The 19,026-nt window shown below is 38.8% G+C and overlaps 1 protein-coding gene across 5 annotated transcripts in view; it reads right to left on the bottom strand.

The window, feature by feature from the left end:
- The window catches only part of Rgs7 (regulator of G protein signaling 7), a 384,424-nt gene that overhangs the window by 86,504 nt on the left and 278,894 nt on the right, over positions 1-19,026 (bottom strand). The window lies entirely within an intron of this gene.

The raw sequence follows: 19,026 nt of genomic DNA, 5'->3' as shown, positions 1-19,026 counted from the left end.
GTGTGTGTGTGTGTGTGTGCGCGCGCGCACACGCACGCACATGCACATATACACACACTTCCAGTTCAAAGTCAGGACCTTCCTGCAGAGTATCTACACATTCTAGTTAAAACTCTTGAGCTCATGTGGACATAGGAGGAACCAAAAGTTTAGAGACACATATCTTATTGCTTAAACTCTTGGTACTTCCCACTTCTGTTGGTAAAGATATATCTATCTATCTTTATCTATATCTATATCTATATCTATATCTATATCTATATATCTATATATCTATATATATATGCAATGGAGTTAGACAAATGGCTGTGCATAGTAGCTACTGGATATATGGGGCCATTTTGCTTCATTGTTGGCACACTGGATGAGATTAACATCTTTTCAAGGTACTTCCCTAGTGCTTCACTTCCACAGATTTGCCTCTGACAAGATGGATTGAGGAAGGCCAAATCTTCTGTATGCTGGCAGTCCTTTCCATGCTCTCCTCATTATTTTGGGTTGGCCATTACATTAAAATTTAAGAGGATTTTTGAGGACAGCTTGGCCATAACAATGACTAGAAGCCTACAGCTTTGGTCAAGTTCAAGATCCTTACATGCCTTTGGCAACAAGCCCTGAGCCTTGAAATTTCAGGTGGCTTACTTATCTTCTTACAATCATTTTTATTCACTTTGGTTTTAGAGTCTATGTTCTGGGAAATATTATCAGCACACTTGCCAGTCAAAGAAATTAAGTTACAGCACATGGGGATGATTGCAGAGTATAGATGCAAGAAAGGAAAACAGAGTGGTGTAGAGAGAGAGAGTAAATTGCTTCCCAACTCTAAGCCTGGGACATTATGTGACTCAATAACCAAAGCAAAACAAACAACAAAACCAACATAAAAGGCAGTTAGGAGCTAAAGTCTTGATGAATCTTAGAAAAATGTAGTGAAAGTTAACATTGGGAGCCTGCAGTCAGAAAAGCCAGAGGCCAGTGAGTGTCAGCCTGATTTCCTGCATCCACTCAGGAGCCAAAACAATTGTTGGCCATTCCTCAGGATTTGCATGTTCTTCTTTATGTAGTACTATGACACACAGGCCTCAGTAAGTGCTTTCTGTTAAGAAAGATAAACAGTGAACATTTGCCTTCTCTTGAGGACCAAGAATCTACTTTTATTTGATTTAAAAATATTTGGTCTCATTTTTACTCCCCCTTGAAGAATTCTCTAGACTTGTTTGGCTCAGAAAAATTTGGTCTTGATGATTCTTTATCATGGCTTTAAATTGGTAGAGTCTATTGATGGGAATCCTGTTCTTTAAGAGTATAAGCTAGTTTCCTCCTCAGTAGTATGTACTTCTTAGGTCAAGGTAAAGTCAAACTATTTGCCTTAACCTTTAAGATGACTGGCTTTCCAACAAGGCTTAGAAAATGATTTCCAGGTATTTGGTCAAATGCTAAGAGAGTCTCAGATTATAGACATAATTTCCACTAAGAAGTTATTAAATAATAGTTGGGTGAAAGATCTGAAGTAAATTTTGTATTAGAGTTAGGACTTGGGAAGATATATAACCAATATTGCTTAGTAGATAAATAGAATTCAGTAGAATAATAGAACACTAGAACTCAAATACACAGCCCATCCTAAATAGGGGGAACACTACTACAGGGGAAAGGGCCAAAGTGTTTTGTGTTGTGATTATGAGAGGACTGTTCAGTTTTTCTAAATTAATGTTAATGCTTATATTGTCTTGTCAAAGTACTTCTACAAGGATTTGATATGGGTTGCCGTGCAATGAGAAAAGCTAATATTGATATTACAGACATAAACAGTAGCAAGAGATCTTAGTGTTTAGAGGGCATGGTTACAAGGTTTGTTTGTTTATTTAATGATAATCGTGGAGCTACATGCTCCCATGATCCAACTGCTCCTAAAACCTGAGCATCACCTCAAATTAATAAGACCCAGAAAGACCACGGGCAATGTCCAAGTGGAATATTAAAAGAGTTTAATGAGTAATCAGTCAAGACCACCCTCCCAACAATGGCTCAGCATTGTCATGCTTCTTGGCAAATTGTAGTGGATAGCCATCCCAGCATTGGCCTGGAAGTTCCAACCCCCATTGAGGCTTCAGTAATGGTCGCGCCCACAAGGCAGGGCGGAGGAGGAAGCAGAAGACCAAGGATCGAGAGGAGGGCTCTCGCTTGGGGCCGGGACCCTGGACGCTGGAGGTAGACCGAGTAGAGTTCTCCAGAGAACACTGCCGGACTGCGCTATACCTTTGCCAGACCCTGCAATGTACCCCTTCATTTGTAAGTTACCCCACAAAATAAACCTCCCTTTTAACTACGTGGAGTGGCCTTAATAATTTCACCAATAGCAAATTAATCGATAATTAACCTTCATGCGTGAGTGACGTTTGCCTCACCCACACTGCTCAAACTCAACAACACTGCAACCAAAATGTCCTAGCTTCTTTACTCATTTGGACATCCAAATGATGTGTGCACTGATAAAGTCATCCCCAAACTGCCACCATGTGATGAGCAGCAGCAGCCGTGCTAGACCCAGGCATTCATCCCTCCCTCACCTCAAACCCTGAGGTGAAGACCAGCATCACCTTTAGAAGAAGAGTGTTTTACAGACTAATTTGTTTTTTTTTTAAACCACAGTATTTCAAATGGTAAAAGGATGAATGACATATTATAAAAGAAGGTTGAGTTCTTCTGTGTGAAGTGCTGTATATTTATAGCCCGATTTCAAAATCGAGTCTTATCCACAGACAGCACAGCAGCCTCCAAAGACATCAAATAGTCTCACAAAGATTGAAAAGCACTAGGAGCCAAGAAAACAACAATTGTGATAATTCTCACTGGAGTCTATATATTTTAGTCAAAATCTTTTGCTTAGGTGTAATGTGGATGTCTTTTATGAAATATAGCTCTGTGTAACAATAATAAAGACAAAGAGGCTATCAACTTGAAGAGGGAGGATGGAAGGGTTAAAGTGATACAATTCTATTCTATTTTAATTAAAAACATAGTTCAGAAGAAAACAAATACAGTTGTGTATACCCTCACGCGTATACATACATAGTTAAAATAAAGTTGTGAATACATCCAGTTGTGTCCTTCCCGAACACAGTTTAAATGTAACCAGGATCTATCCAGGTGCATCCTAGAAGGAAATCTAAAGCAAATCTAAGATAGCCAGCAAGGAAATGAAAATGCTAAAATGTATACAAAGGTAATTCGCCTATTAGTAAGATAATAGGCACTTGTTGGACTGATTCCAAGTCAGAAAAGCAAAGAAGGTTGTTTGGAGTATGATATGGTCATTTCAGAAGTCCTTTGAAACATCATCTTTTAGATCTGTTAGAGTTCCATTTGAAAAGGTAAGGTCGGACATGTGGGGAAATGATACATACATACAGAACATTTCATTCTCCCACAAAGCCAAATAGAAATCGACTATTACTGAATTAGGACTTTTGAAAGCTGGTCTGTTTTCTCAGCAAAAGGAGGTAGTGAAAGAAGTAACTTGGGCTTTCATCTCTTTTTAAACATTTTCACACTGAAAAACAAATTCTAGTATTACTTGGTTTTTAACTAAATACAAATAGAGATTTTTTTTTTTAAGTCATTAGCAAATGATAGTGAAGTATAGAGACTAGACGCAACAAAGCAAATGCTGTTTTGGGGCTGGAGATGGGGCTCCATACATACATTACTTGCTGTGTAAGTGCAAAGACTAGAGACCAGATCCCTAACATCCATGCAAATGCCTAGAAGGTATGGCAGCTCACCTACAGGCCCAGTGCCCAGAAGGCAGAGACAAAGGATACTTGGAACAAGCCGGCTAACTAGAGCAATCCAATTAGAAAGAGCTAGATTCAAGTGAGAATATAATATATTCTATTCTTAATATACAAGATAGAGAACAATCCATGAAGACATCCCAAATCATCCTCTGACCCCCACATGCCTACATACATATATGTGCCCCCACACATTTGAACACGTATATACACACTCAAATATCACACACACACACTTTGAAAAATGGCTTCTGCTTGAAAGAAACAAAAACAAAAGCAGAAATTCAGTCAGCATTGAGAAATGCACAAAGTATTTAATACATGTAAATACCTTTCCTAAAAACAATGGAGTATGGTACACTGCCTGGGTTCACATCCAACTCTCTATTCACTAGTTGTGGAACGCTAGCCAGGGATTTCCAGTCTCTGGGCCTTGGTGTCCTCAGGAGCATGAAGTTAATAAAGTACCTTGTGGTGGTATTGTGTTCCCAGAAATACTGTGCATGCTCATAAACTTATCTGGGGTCAGAGAACAGAACAGCCACAATATTAAACATAGAGGACAGGCAGTGGTAGCACACGCCTTTAATCCTAGCATTCCAGAGGCAGAAATCCATCTGTTCAAGGATACAGCCAAGCATGGTGACTCACACCTTTAATCCCAGGGAGTGATGGCAGAAAGCAGAAAGGTATGTAAGGTGTGAAGACCAGAAACTAGAAGCTTTTGGCTGGTTAAGCTTTTAGATTTTTGAGCAGCACAGTTCAGCTGAGAGGAATCCAATCTGAGGAAACAGGATCAGGGGAGGAACTGGTGAGGTGAGGTAGCTGTGGCTTGTTTTGCTTCTCTGATCTTCCAGCATTCACCCCAATAACTGACCTCAGGTTTGATTTTATTAATAAGCACCTTTAAGATACATGATACAGTACCTCTGTCAAAAGTTCATTGTGATAACAAAGTAAGATGTGTGCTATGCATCAATACCACATGCAAAAGCTACAGTGATATTAATTGATATAAAATTACACAGTTTGTACTACTTCATCCTTCCATCTTGTTCAAAAGTAAATGGGTATCTGGTTCTAGATTAGGCTTCCCCATCATAGGCATTTAGCTCCTAACCCAACTCTGCTTGAATCCTGCAGGTAATCAAATTTGGTGCCATGATACATCTGCTCCAGGAACATGCCTGTTTCACCGTAGGCAGCAAAGAACACACACACACACACACACACACACACACACACACACACACACACACACGTTCTAAAGAGGAATATAGTAGTTACAGCAAAAATATTTCCAGAGGTAACATATCCTTCAAAGCATGAATGAAATATGCCAACAAGAAACCCCCCCTGGCTCATGGGACAGTAGGCAAGATATCAAAAGCTATAGCATTCCTAACTGAAATATTAGGAAGGCATGAAAAGACAACTTGGTAAAAAAAAAATATAAAAATAGTCAAGAACTTCCTACAATACATGAGGCAGACCAAAGCACAGGTCAGCCAAGCTCATAGAATACCCCAAACTAAATAACATGCAACGTTTAATATAGTGATATTCTATTTGTATTGAAATGTGATTTTATTTGTATGTTAATAAAGTTGCCTTGAGGTCAGAGCAAGCCAGAGCAGAAGCTGGGCAGTGGTGGTGCATGCCTTTAATCCCAGCACTTGGAAGACAGAGCTAGGTAGATCTCTGTGTGTTCAAGGAGACAGCCAGCATGACAGACACACGCCTTTAATCTCGATACCAACCATAGAAGACCTCGAGGTCTGTACAGACAGGCAGTGATGAGCAGGTCATGTGGCTGGGTTTACAACCAATGAGAAAGCAGAACAGAAAGTCTATAAAAAAGACAGAACACACAGAAGTAGGTCTCTTGCGGAGAGGAAAGACAGCAGAAGCAGTGAAGGGTAAGGTTTTCCACTCTTGCTCTGACCTCGTAGCTTTTAACTCTGAAATGGTTCTGTGTTTCTTATTTAACAAGACAGTTACATCTACAGTTTAATGACAATACCCTTGAGAAATGGAAGAGGAAGGAGTGCTTCTTCCAATGAACAGTTAAGGGACCACATTTCTGTGGGCTTGCTATGGGTTCTAATCCTCCAAAACTCTACAGTGACATTATTGGGGTATTGGACTTTTAAGTTTACACAGGTCCCACATGTCTGAATGAACAAATGTCATTACTTCTTTTTTTCCCATGGGACAATGTAGCAAGAAATTTCTGGCCAAAGCCAGCCTCTGAATCTTGAAATTGTGAAAAATTAAACTTTTATTTTTTATAAATTACCCAGTTTCTGGCATTCTATTATATAGCCACACAAAATGAACTAAGACAGCCTACCTTCCCAGAAATGTTAAAAGCAATCCTTAAGGAAGAAACACAAGAATAACAGATCAGAAACATGAATATTAAGACAAGTGAAAAGTATCAGGGAAAGAAAAAAAGTAAAGAGAAAAATAATATTTTATTTTGTTATTCTTAATTTAACCAAAATATAACTTAAAAGTAATAACAGTAAAAAGTGTTAGAGTAGTATTTCTCACAGTCTGTGGGTTGCAACCCTTAGGGTGTCAAAGAACATTTTTACAGGGGTCACATATCAGATATCCTGCCTATCAGGTATTTATATTATGATTCATAACCATAGCAAAAGTACAGTTATGAAATAGCAATAAAAATAATTTTATGGTTGGGAGTACCACAATAAGAGGAACTGTATTAAGGAGTCACAGCATTAGGAAGGTTGAAAACTACTGTGTTAGATTATTAGAAAATATCCATAAATAAAATTGAAGAGATGAGTTAGGAATAACCCGGCCTAAGGTGCCTTAAAGACTCGAGAAGCAGAATAGTGAGACTAAATAATGTCATTTGAAAATGGAATTACATTAGTTAAGATCTATACTTAAAACCTCAGGATAAGCAATCAATGAATAAAGGATAAATGTAACTGATGGGAAGGAGATAAAAGGCAGTCATTTAAATGACTGAATTGAAATTACAATGGCAGATAAAAAGGGAGAAACACAAGAGCAAAGTTTGCAGATATTAACCTACGCATATCAATAATCACCTTGAATGCAAATGGTCTGAAGACAGTAACTCGAGGAAAGACCACCAAAAATTCAGAACAACCAAAAAGAGGGAACTATACTAGAAGGAAACTATTTACATTTTCTCTTTTCCTCTCTTCTCCTGTCCTCTTCCCTTCCCTCTCCTCCCCTCCCCTGCTCTCCCCTCCCCTCTCCTCCTCTCCTCCCTTTTCCTCCCTTCTCCTCTCCTCTCTCTTCTCCTCTCCTTTCTCTTGTTCTCTCTCCTCTCCTCTCCTCTCCTCTCTTTCCCTCCCTTCTCCTCTCCTCTCTCTTGTCCTCTCTCCTCTCCTCTTGTCTCCTCTCCTCTCCTCTCTTCCCTTCTCCTCTCCTCTCTCTTCTCCTCCCTTTCTCCTGTTCTCTCTCCTCTCCTCTTGTCTCCTCTCCTCCTCTCTCCTCCCCTTCCCTCCCCTACTCTTTTCTTTCTTTCTTTTTTTTTTTTTATCATACTCTGTAACCCAAGCTGGATTTGAACCCAGCTTGTAGCTCAGCTTGATCTTAACAGGCACTAATCTTACTCATCTAAGTGCTAAGATTGCAGAGTGGAGCCACATGTGAATGTGCTGAAAGTAGAGAGTAGGAGAGATGGATCCTGATCATACAGATCAAAATGTTCATATGCAGAAAAATAGATATAGAGTGAGGACCATAACAAACAAGAGCAGTGGGAGTGGTGGGTGGCATTGCATAATTTTAAGAGGTCAATTTAACAAGAAGAAAACAATTTAAATGTGTGTGTACTTCAAAATATGGAAGGCAAACTTGGGGGGAGAGAGAGAGAGAGAGAGAGAGAGAGAGAGAGAGAGACTCAGAATTACAGCTGGAAATGTCTGTACTGCTCTGTTGGGGACTGACAGATAAACCAGCACAAAATAGCAGTAAGACTTCACTGATCTGAAGCTCACTTGGTATAAATTGACTTAGTATAGGTTGGCTTTCATCTAATACCTTTCCCCCAAAACAGCAGTATTCTAAAGTTTACATGGAATATTCACCAAGATAGAGCACATTTGGGGTCATAAAGCATATCTTAACAAATTTAGGAGCATAACAGTTATGACATGCTTATTCCAGAAATCGATGTAAGAAAAAATACCTAGAAAAATTCTCCTTGAATATCTATAATTTAGGCAAAATATTTTGTTACAGCACATGGCCAAAGAAGACAAGCTAAAGACAAATTAAATATTATTTTGAATGAATTCAATATGCAAACACAATCTATTGAAACACATGGGCTGCATCGAAAGCAGTGAATACATGAGGATTTATAGCAGTAAATGTATAACTAGAAAAGAAGATATGAATCCTATCAGTATGGGAACCTTAAGACAGATAAGAACTTGAAACCTAATGCATGCCAAAATGAACCCAAAATAAACCAAGCAAATAACAACAAAACCAAACTCAAGTTTTCAGAAAAATATCAACAAAGTTCATAAACATCCAGCCTCATAACTATTAAAAAACACCCAAATTGCCAATATCAGAAATAAAACAGGGTTCATCATTAATGATATATGGATGTTGTGCAAATAACTGAGGGCCACTGTGGACAACATAGTGTCCATAAATTTGATAACTTGGATGAAATGTACCATATACTTGAAGATAATATCAAAACTCACTCAAAATGAAATGAAGAACTCAATAGTCCTGTTTCTATTAAAAGAACTGAATAAATAATAACTTCCAGAAAAGAAAGCAATGGATCTAGATGGTTTTTCTCATGAGTTCTATCAGATGTAAAAGAAAAAAATCCAATTACTCTATAATTTCTTTTCCAGAATAGTTACAGAAGGAATATAGCCTACTTATATAAAACCAACATTAATTTAACACTAAAACTAGATTAAGACATAAAGAGAAAGAAAAATAACAGACCATTTCTTTTTCTTATTGTAAAAGAAACAGAAATCTTTAACAAAATAGTATGAAATAAAATCCAGCACTTAAAAAAATTAATAGGTGTCTAGGGTGATAGCTCAGTCACCGAAGTGCTTGCTTTAATGTTTAAAAGCCTGAGAACAATACTGTGGAACCCAGTTTTAAATGCTGAGTTTGGGGATAACCCCTGTAATCCTTCTACTGAAGATGTAGAGACTAGCAGATCACTAGGGCTCACTACTCGTTAGGAGAGATCCAGGTCAAGACCCTCTTTACTACAAAAAACAAAATAGACAGCAACAAAGGAAACTCTGTCTTGGTCTGGCCACTATATGTGTGTGTGAGCACACACACACACACACACACACACACACACACACACCACGCAAAATTATGTGAATGGATTGATCTCAGGTGAACAAGGTTAATTCATCATTTTAATATCAGTTAATACAATAAAATTTTAAAAAACCAATGATAGAATTATGTCTTTTGTTTTATATATATATATGTGTGTGTGTGTGTATATATATATACATACATACATATATATTATATATTCTCCTCTCTTATTTTTTGAGGATGAATACAATTTGTGCATAATTATGTACATATATATGTTCCATTTTATTAGTAGATGCAGGCTGATCCTTGGCTACTGGGAACAACTGTGTGGTATATGACCATGAGAGTGCAGTTAACACACCAATAGAACAATTGGATTTTTTTTGAATGTGTACTCAGTAGCGGGATAGGAATTATTTAATCATATGTTTCATTTTTAATGTTTTGAGGAATTCTTTTCTATAATGGATACACTAAGTTATATCACCTCTTTGTAATTGGCATTGAACATGCATGTGAAAATTATTTCAACCTCTTGCAATTTCAGAATGCAAGCACAGGCTTAGATGGACTGAAAATGAAAAATGAATGAAACACCTATTTATTATTCACCCAGAAGTTTTTCAACCCAACTTTTAAAATCAACTTAAAAAGGAAATCTCTGTTGGTTTTCAGTTATGTTGATGAAGGCTTGCAATCTCTGCACTCCATATGCTGGAGGATTGAAATTTTAAGTGCAGTCTAGGCTACACAGTAAAAGTTTGTCTCAAAAATCCAGAGGCTAGGGACAGGTCTACATGGTAGAACACTCACCTAGAATGAGAGGCCCTGGGTTGAATCCCCACCATGCAAAAGTAAAATAAAAAACTACATTGGACTAAGGACATCTGAGGAAATTGGAAACTTGATGCTTACATTCTCCTCTTCAGATGATAAACCGTAACCTATGTTCCCTTCTTCTGCTGTGGGAAGCACTGTTACCATTACTGGCATGCCCTGAAATCCCATTTTAGAAGAAACTAACTGAAATAAATCTCCAAAGCGAGATTTAGAACTTAGATAGCAGCACAGCTTGAGACCCAATTATCCTGGGACAACACGGGGATTTGTATTTCTTATATAAAATGTTATTAATGGCCTTCAGTCTAATCACAACAACACAGGAATGGTAGCCCAAGGCCAATTATGAACAAAGGTGGGCTGGATGGTACAATCTATTTTACCTCAGCACTTGTCGGAGTTTGAATTTGAACACAGAAATGTTTTGCAATTGGGATAACAAAGGACAAAAGCTATGAATAAGCAACGATTAATCCCAGAAATTTGTATTCACACAATAAAACTAATTAATTATTTTAATAACCCAGTCTTTGTTGATTCAGATGGTGAAAGTAAGAAAGAACAATCTGCAAAATAGTGCATATAAATACAGGCAGCTTGAGCAAAATGAGAGCTGAGTGGCCGGGAAAAAAAAAAAAAACACTGGAAATTAAAATACTGCTCTTTATTTCAGAGAAATAGCATACAACCGCAGGGAAAGGGATTGTTTACGGGAGAGGAAACATCTCACACGAGTGTTTTGCTTCTTTTTCATCTCTTCTATCACCGATCTCTCTGTTAGACAGTGGGAGAGTATTGCACTGTGAATGCATCAGGCAAGGTTGTATCAAAGCACACATCTGCCTCACAACAAAAATAACCTATTACAAGTTAGGAGCTCACTTAGCTTTAAGGAGGGGATTTAGAAATGTACTATCAATATCCTCATGTTTATGATCAGGTACTACAAAAGAAAGCTGCTGTCACGTTGGTGAGTACCCAATATACCAGGAAGAGGGGAGCCGCTACTCACTAGTATACTCCATCTCGACATTTGTCAGGCCCCTTGTGACATTTGTAGTGAAAATGTTAAGGTACAGTTAACAGTTCAAATGGCATTCAGCACCAACTTGGCATCCTTCTGAGCATCACAGTTTCTAGAAGGAAGAATGGTCTCAAGTATGTTGAAAGGGAAGAGAGACAAGTGTTACGCCCTGTGGTTACCAGACTACTGCAACAAAGGAGCCAGAGGAGTTTGAATTTCTCTGAGATTCTCAGGCTGGGGAACAGGAAAGGGCAAAGTTAAGGGCCAGCAATGGGAGGGTTTTGTGCTTCACAAATATTTGTCATATAGCTTTGAAAACTTACACATCACTTTGAAGAAGAGACTGATGTCAAGACAATTCTGAGTCAGTGGTGGGCAGGATCACCCTTGACCAGGAATGCTTACTTAAGCATACTTATCCTCTGCTTAATTCTAGTTCTCATGTTAGCATGGTCAAAGATGGGCTTGGGAGGAGGTGCACCTCTTTGTTTCTGTTCCCAAAGTGGTCACATTGAAGAAAGCAGTCTCAGCTTTTCATCATTACTTATCTCTTTAATTTGCCTATTTAGAATATGTGTGCAAGCTTAGCTTGTCGGAATAATACACAGCCCAGGTTTGTACCCTGAAAGCTGTAGTCATACAAATTCAGAAGTCGTTGTATTGACTGAGGTGCTATATCCTATCTTTAATTGATTAATATATTGTCCAGAATTTTTGTTTTACTAAAGCTCAGCTATCAAACCTATCCCTGTAAACCTGCCTGTCTTCATGGAAGTCTCTGCTGAAAACACAATGCATCTGACTTTCAGCTCTATCAGTCTGTCTGCCCCAACCAACTCATGGGTGACCCTTGCTCTTGATCACTCCTTTCTCCTTTCACAAGAATCACTAGAAGGGGCATTTGTCTTTATTTCCAAGGGAATTCATATATGGGATTTTAATCAGAGTATCTCTCACACAATAATGTCATGAATTGTGCTCCTTCGGTTCCTTCTGGAAAATCAACATTAAATTCTCCATGAAACTGCAGAGAGAGAAAGAGACAGAGTGAGACAGACGGATAGACACCACACACACACACACACACACACACAGACAGAGAGAGAGAGAGAGAGAGAGAGAGAGAGAGAGAGAGAGAGAGAGAGATTTTCTTGATTTTGCAACCTTCCTAAGAACTTGTTCCCATTACAGTGATGTAATAGGCCATCCTTTATGGAAGAGTGCTTTTATGTATCTATTTCCCTTACTTCAGATTCTCATTACTTTACTCATCTCATTATGCTCTCATTACCAAATATTTTTTTGTTACCAGTGAATTCCTAGGAAAAAGTCCTATAGATGTTCTTCTGCAATCCTCTCCTAAGTTAACCGTTCTTGGCTGCTCAAATTTTCACAACTCTATCTGCCCTGCTGCCTTTCCCACTGGTTTCTGTTCCATCTCATGCTTCTCTTTGATGTCTCCATTATGACATGTTTCTTTACCTCTTTCTTTATGTTTTTTTTTTTTCTTTGACAAGTGCATATAATTTCAAATGTTTGATTACTAAATGTATAACTCAATCATCATGTACTCCATTCATGGAAGAAAGACACATAACAAAGGCTCAGTGTAGTGGGTAGCCATCCCAGCCTTGGGCTGGAAGTTCCAACCCCCCACTGAGGCTTCAGTAATGGTCACGCCTACAAGGTGGGCCTGAGGGAGGACGCTGAAGACCCAGGATCAAAAGGAGAGGCCTTGCTTGGTTCCAGGATTCCAGGACCCTGTACACTGGAGGTAGACCGATCAGAGTTCTCCAGAGAACACCGCCGGACTGTGCCATACCTTTCCCAGACCCTGCAACCTATCCCTTCATTTGTAAGCTACCCCACAAAATAAACCTCCCTTTTAACTACATGGAGTGGTCTTAATAATTTCACCAATATCTGGCGCTCACATGGGGCAAGATGCCTGTGACACATCCAAGTTGAGATCTGCAAAGGACTATTGGACCTCTACGTTAGACACTAAGAAGGGAGTGTAGATGTACATTTGTAGCAGGAGTCATGCCCATCATGAGCAAATTGAGGCAGTACAGGTGTGGAGAGCTGATACATGATGAATCTTATGCCCAAGTCTCTAAGACCTAGGCATCTAAAAGATAGAAATTGCTATGAAGGATAATGATGTGTCATAGAATTAAACTATGGTGCAGCAAGCAATGGAGCAATAAGAGAAAAGAAAAAAATATGCAGCCAAGAGTTCACATCAAGAACAAAGACATGATGATTGATTTATTAACAATTAGACATTAATGACCAAAGCAAATAAACTTTTACCCTATAGGAGAGGGATACAAACAACATTCTAATGAACTGAGATTAGAGAGGGGTTATGTATAATAAATGTGACTGAGTGTGTAAAACCAGAATAGAACAGGACAATAGCAAGAAAACACCATGGAATCATGTAGGAATGTTTTACAGTGGAATGAAATGTAGTAAACCAATTAGCAGATCACAGGTTAGGGTTGTTGATTAAAAAGTAAAATATAAAGGATGGAGTGATGACCTGATGGTGATGTCAGGGGATATGATGAGCACAGACAAGCTCAAGGATGATGGAAAATGGACAAGATGGGTGTATACCGAGTCAGAGTACCCTTGTGTTGCAGAAGAGTTAGAATATTAGAGAGAAATTTCTTCCTTGCCTTTCATTTCCTTCAAAAGATTACAGCAAGAAACTACAGTAAGACAGCAGGACTAAGGGAAATAGATAATACTTTAAATGATCATTCTCCTGAATAAGAAGTAACTCTTACTAGGAAATACAACGCCTTAAAGCCCTGATGGGTAGGAAGCCAGCAGATTTCAGTAGCAATAATCCCTAACACTGAGTGACTATTCAGAACCACTGGCAGGATTTCAGTATAGACAGGGTGGTGGTCTTGTATTATACTTTCTCTTAGTGGCAGCATTGAGATAATACGGGAGGACATTAAAAACCTTTCTCAGTAGAAGCGTCTAAATGTTTTGTATTGTTGGTGTATTGATTTCCCCAATGCCTTGAGTATTTCAATCACCATTGTACCTCTGACATATGCAGACAAGGCCACGTTCTGTTAGTGCATCAATAACTGATTAAACATATGAAGAGCCCCACCTATAAACATTGTCTGTCTGGTTAGAGTTCAGGGGGTGATTTTACATTATTTAGTTTATAACTGAACAAAGTGCTTTTTCTGCTTTAACAAGAGTTATGATATTTTTGATCATTAAAAACACAAGATAGCAAATTTATTTCTGAAGACCCCTGAAAAGAACACTCATTTGTCTTCCTAACACACCATTAATTGGAAAAACTTTCCCTTCCAGAGACTCCCTCTAATGTTTTGTCTGGGTATGGTCTTACACGGAGTCCCATCCTCTGCTCAGAACATCTAGATCATCATCAGATAAAAGTCTTCAAAGCTGAAAAGAGTATTACATTATACTCACATGTCCCAAGAAAATGCTTTCAGCTCTTTTTTTATGGCCCTATGTTTGTTTCTTAACTCTTTAAAGTTGTCCATATCTCTTAATCAACATTCTCTCAGACCTCTAATACCCTCATTATTCATAGACAATATTCCACAAATGTGGTGGTATTGTGTTCCCCAAAATATTGTGCACCCTAATAAATTTATCTGGTGTCAGAGAACAGACAGCCACTAGATACAGAGCCAAAAATGGTGGCTAGAAAATGGGTCAGAGCAAGCCATAGTAGAAGCTGGGCGGTGGTGGTGCACGCCTTTAATCCCAGCACTTGGAAGGCAGAAGTAGGCGGATCTCTGTGTGTTCAAGGATAAAGCCAGCATGGAGACACACGCCTTTAATCCCAGGGAGTGATGTCAAAAAGCAGAAAGGTATATAAGGAGTGAAGACCAGAAACTAGAAGCATTTGGCTGGTTAAGCATTCAGGCTTTCGAGCAGCAGTTCAGCTGAGAGCCACTGGGATGAGGACACAGAAGTTTCCAGTCTGAGGAAACAGGATCAGCTGAGGAACTGGCAAGGTGAGGTAGCTGTGGCTTGTTCTGTCTCTCTGATCTTCCAGCGGTCACCCCAATAACTGGCCTCAGGTTTGGTTTTATTAATAAAAACTTTTTAAGCTTAATGCTACACACAAAGGGGCTGAGTTAAGATGCAAGGAGAATTTCCACATCAGTTGTATAATATGACCTAAACAACAGTGATCTAAATGACAAATATATGTATTCATATATACACACATATTTCTAAACACTCTTTCATTTTAAAGCCTTACCCTTACTGCCAATTTACTTGAATCTTTCCTTCAGACTTCCCCTGCCTGAAGTAAATAATTTGGCAAATTGCCTGCTTCTAGACACAGGGGATGTTTGTTCCTATCACCAAGCATTAGTTAATATTTGATGGTACTCTTTGGAAGCTGTGTCCTTAAGATCTCCTTACATTAAGTGAATATGTAAAGTAGGCACCAATAAAATGAGCATAAGATTCAAGTGGGAAGGAGCATCTATCAGCATTAGGAGTAGCTGCCATGAGTACTACCTCCCAGCGGTGGGGGTGGGGGTGAGAGGAAAAGGTGGGGAGGGCAGTATTATGGAAGAATGGGGGTCCAGCTGCCAGGGACTTCCTGCTCCACTGTCTGCTCTCTTTTTTTCTTTTAAAGGGCTTGGTGTCATGTTAGGGTGCAATGTCATTATTTCTAGTTAAGAACATTTTAGCTGGTCTTGGCTTGAACCTTAGCAAACTAAGCCTCAGATAAAGAATTCTCTTCTATTTTCAGCAATGTATACCTGTTTGCAGTACCACACCAGTGACCAGACATTTATTAGGCTGCCATTGGATATCTGTTTGCAAATCAGGCTCATTTGTCAAATTTAGGAGACCAGCTGGGAGTGGGAAAGCACTAATAAAACAAAGAGCTAATGGTCATAAAAAGACAAAGCTGTGGAGATTTACCTACTATAGAGGGACAAGATGTTCTCCCTCTCCAGGACTGAACTGTCTGCTAGACTGTGCAGCTAATTTTGGGGGAAATGCTGGGCACTGACTGTCTCAACCAGCCAGAGCCTCTAACTTACCTCCCTCTCTCTCTCCAGCACAAGCCAATCATTCCAGGAATGCTGACCTACCTCTTCTCTATGAACAACAAAAGATAGATCCAGAAGTACCACATTTTTAACCTAACAGTTAAAAGACCCAACCTTGATCACTTAAACCATACTTAAGAAGTCAGAATATCTATCTGCAGGATGCCAGGATACTTTCTAAGGATTTTAACTTCTTTAAAAAAAATCACAGGGGTGAAAATCAAAGTATGGCCTGCAGCCATTGCTTCACTGAAATAATATAATTTTAGGCCTAAAGATTAATGTCTAACTGAAGAATTTTTTGGAGAGTCTCATGGCAACCTCCCTTGGGTTTCTCGACTTCTGTACATTGCATTTGACACCTCATGCTATATTCGGACAGGAGTCAGTATTTGTCTGTAAATTTCATTTTCCATGAAATAAAAGAAACTTTGTTAGACTCTTTTGAAGTATGCTGAGCATTTTTTTCTGCACTGGGTAGCCTCTCTTTGCTTTCTTAAAGATAAAGAGATCATTTGAAACCTATGGGTGATGACCCTGTTTCCTTTCTATAATTAAACATTTTCTGTGTCATGGAAAGCTGTGGACTCAGGGGCTTTTTGCTTTGAGGAAAACCTCCAGCCAAAGCTTGTACTGTGAATGTGGAAATGCTTCTACTGTGTTGTTAAATAAAATGTTAAAGATTAAAAATAATTTATTTTTAATGTCAATAGTCTCTTTGTTAAGTATGTTAAATTCAACAACATTTATTGTAATAAGATACATATCAGGCACTGTATAGGAGACAGAGTAACAGTCTCTCTGCTGTGGGGTGTTGTTCTGTAGGCTGTGAATGAGTGTTGCTCTGATTGGTTGATAAATAAAATGCTGATTGGCTAGTAGCCAGGCAGAAAATATAGGAGGGATAAGCAGACAAGGAGAATTCTGGGAAGAGGAAGGCTGAGTCAGGAGTTGCCAGACAGACACAGAGGAAGCAAGATGACAAGGCAAAACTGAGAAAAGATACCAAGCTTTGTAGCTAAACATAGATAAGAATTATGGATTAATTTAAGTGTAAGAGCTAGTCAGTAATAAGCCTGAGCTAATGGCCAAGCAGTTATAAATAATATTGAGCCTGTGTGTGATTATTTTACAAAAGGCTGCAGGACTATGTGGGAGAGATTTGTCCTGACCATGGGCCAGGCAGGATGCAGGAAAACTTCCAACTACATCTCTCCATTTACAAAGCATATATTCTAATGAATGTACCCCAGATCTTAGCAAACCCCCTAAAAACAGACTATCATGTGTCAGCAGAGAGGCAGTCCATATCAACAATGATACTTTACATGTAAAGACGTCCTTCGGATGCTGAGGCAGAAAGATGGTGAGTTCAAAGCCAGACAGGACTTGTATAGTAAGAATTGTCTTTAAAAGGCAATGTTCTTGGAAACAAAATCATCCTTAAAATGTCATTGGTGAAGATTAACCCAAATCAGGTATATAAATTCAGAAACTGTGGTTAAGAGTAGGATGAAGGAAAATTTTACTCTTTTCTCTCTGTCACAACTCACTTTAGTTTTGGAGCTGATGGTTACTGTCTCCAGATCTAACAGCTGAAGAGAATTGCTTTTTAATAGGACTCAAGGTGAGACAGGGCTGTGAAGAAGCCACATTTAAAGTGTTGTATTTTTCTTCCATCGTCACTAAGACTGTAAATCTAGCAAAAGCTTGAGTAAGAGATCACTGTAAGTCTAGAGAGAAGGAGGAACTTTATGACAAGAGGGGTAGGATGATAACCCAGGCCTGGGGCCATACTAATGTCAGTAGAAGGCCATTGTGAGAAGCGGAGATTGATAAAGGTCAATTGAGGACATGGTCAAAGTGAAGCTTTCAAATAGGACTGCATAGATGTGCTAGAATTTTAAGTGTCTCTCTGGGAGAGATAACTATGAATATGCTTTATTTGTTTCTCTTTTAATTTTTGTGATTTTCCTAATTATCAAGAATGAATGTCTATTGCTCTTTAAGAATTCAAACTACTTTAAAAACGTGCATTATAAGACACTACCTGTGACATCTGATATCTGTTCTTAAGCACTGGCTGCTAAACTACCTACCAAGCCAGCATCAGGGGAATATAATAAAATGGCAGAGAATCCTAGTGTTCCCTCAGAGAACACTGATGGTTCACTGCTAAAGTTGCCGGAAGTAGCATGAAGAGTGGCAGATCCACCATTTCTCACACAGAAGTACAGGACCCTCAGCAAGGGAAGAATCAAATGTAAGGTCTGCTGAAAACTCCCCTTGGGGGATTCAGTACAATCAGTGACATGCACAGATCTTCCAAAACCTTGGTCTCAGTCAAAAGAGCAATGATTGACAGTAAGGACATAAAGTCTGGGCATTGCCTCCTATAAAATGACTTAATCAGAACTCTATATGGTGAGCTTAATGTACTCTAATGGGTCTCACTGCATAGGTGTTAGTGAGCACAGCAGTGACCAGGGATTCTGAATAATTCCAAATGCTTCAATCAACAGAATTGGAAGACAACTTCAAACATTTAAAAAGCATTTTAGTCCTTAACTTAAGACCCCCTTGTTTAAAAGGGGGATTTACAAATTTAAAATTCAAACTCACGTTCTCCACAACAAAGGCATTTCTTATACTCATTTTACAAGGGATGATCACTTGACTGTCAAAATAAGGCTGCATGTGTGATTTGTGGCCAAGTCATGATGAAAGAGTTGGGACATCTTATCACAGAAAGATCTGTACTCAGGTTACAAAGAGCCCACCAGTGCCATGCTTTATATACTTCTGTAGCTAGCATCTCATGCCATTCTTAGTTGGAACCAAAGGAAAGCTTGTGAACTATGACATAGAGATAGAGCAGATAGCATTGTACTCAGTTCAAACACCGAGGGAAGAGACCTTAACCCCTCTCTCAGGTGGAGAA

Source organism: Onychomys torridus, chromosome 11, assembly GCF_903995425.1.
Source record: "Onychomys torridus chromosome 11, mOncTor1.1, whole genome shotgun sequence".
NCBI lineage: Eukaryota > Metazoa > Chordata > Mammalia > Rodentia > Cricetidae > Onychomys > Onychomys torridus.
Note: the sequence above shows the minus strand (reverse complement) of the source record. Positions and strands in the feature narration are given on the sequence as shown.